Below are 1,734 nucleotides of genomic sequence, written 5' to 3'. Positions count from 1 at the left end.
GTGTAGGGGCAAGCAGGATCAGAGGAATCATTTAAGAATCATACTTAATTTTGACCAAGAGCCCTACATGTAGTGGACAGGACAAATACAGTAAAATAGTCCCCTGTTGGGCACTGAACTATGTGCATACCTGGCAAAACAGAGTTATTATGGCTGTACTACATTCACCGTTGCCTTCTTCAACCAAAACTTCCCTTGTAGCATGGGCCAAAGCCTTTTGCCTTTGTAGGGCTTTCCAGCCAACACTATTATGTCATTAAACAGAAAGCATCACATTTAAACATTGAAATTAGGTTTTGCTAGCTTCCAAGCTTGGTCAGAGAAAGAAAAACACCACACCATTACTTTATTGCAACACAATGTTTCAAATAGAACTTTAAAACCTTTCCTAAAGTCCCTGTTTTAAGAAACACCACATCATGACTTTCCATGCCGGCAAAGCATGCAAGCTATTCTTTGTGAAAGAAATCTGGAAGTAAATCATTTCCCAAGCAGACTCGCTGCTCAGTGTCTAGCAGCATGTTGTTGGCCATGCCAGGCTGTGGCTTGCAGATCATTAGTGACCTGTGACGCCAGGACACATGATCTCCAGCTGGGCTTCGTACCGCGTCAGAACACTTACCCAAAGCAGCCCTTGTAGGTGGCACATATGGTAGCCCCAGTGCAGGGACTTGGCTTCTCCCTGGCTACAGTGACCTGACGTGACAGGTATGCCCCAGCACGTGGCAGCCTCACAGTCACACAGAAGGAAAACTCTTCCCTAACATGGACCAGGGCTGTAGGAAGCACCTGTGCAAAATCAGATCCTCCCCAGAGATCCTGCCATTCTCACTGCTGTGCTGCCTCTTTCTGCCTTCCAGAAGGGATGTAGTGCTGTAGTATAAAAGCATGTCCAGCATTTAATCCAGCTGCACACACAGAGGCAGTGAGAAAGCTTGTGGCACCCACTGTTCCCCGTACCCCAGCATTTCCACTTCTAAGGGTATCCAGACTTTGTGTTTATCTTTCTCAGATCCTCTCTGTGCATGCCGAGATTTTAATGCCTGGAAGATGTATTGAGGAATGAGCCTCTTAAGTACAGCCACACCTCCTCAGGTATCTCCTGGGTCTCCTGTGGGATCAAGCTCTTTCCTACTTTTGCCACTGGCATAAGGCTGTGCCAGTGGGATGACTGCTGCAAGGATTAAACTAGGGCTAGAATTAGCTCAAGATTTTGATTACTGAGGCCAGGCCTTAAGGAAAGTGGCAGAAATCTAGAAAGGAGGCTGTACCCAAGCAGCACAGTGGGTATCCTGGGCTAGCATGGGCACTGAAGGCATGCTGCACGCCACTGCCCAGCACCCCACTGAGTGGCATAGATGCACCCAAAGCTGAAACCCCAGGAAAGCTGTGCTAGCTTGGTTTTTCCAATGGCCTTTCCAATGGTCTTCCTCTGCAAAAAACCCACACAGATTTCACTTTTTAATTCCTATACAAGGTTTGGAAGGAACGGGGGAGAAGTGATGTTAACAGTAACCCAGAGCCTCAGGCTGGTGTTGTCAAATCCCAGAGGAAAGGAGCCAGGAAAGGGAAAAAGGGAAGTGGGAGGAGAACTGGGGTTCCTGGAATTGTTAGCTACACATACAGGAAAGATAAAATTGCCCTCCCTTGCGCAGTAGCAGAACAACCAGCAATGGAGATGCTTTGCTGTAAACACTGAAAACATGTGTCTTGTTTTAACCCCAGCCGGCAACT

The 1,734-nt window shown here is 47.4% G+C and overlaps 1 long non-coding RNA gene across 1 annotated transcript in view; it reads left to right on the top strand.

The window, feature by feature from the left end:
- LOC103912603 overlaps window positions 1-1,734 on the top strand; it is a 10,000-nt gene that overhangs the window by 323 nt on the left and 7,943 nt on the right. The window lies entirely within an intron of this gene.

Source organism: Pygoscelis adeliae, unplaced genomic scaffold (assembly GCF_000699105.1).
Source record: "Pygoscelis adeliae isolate BGI_AS28 unplaced genomic scaffold, ASM69910v1 Scaffold92, whole genome shotgun sequence".
NCBI lineage: Eukaryota > Metazoa > Chordata > Aves > Sphenisciformes > Spheniscidae > Pygoscelis > Pygoscelis adeliae.
This window is presented reverse-complemented; position numbering and strand designations above follow the sequence as displayed.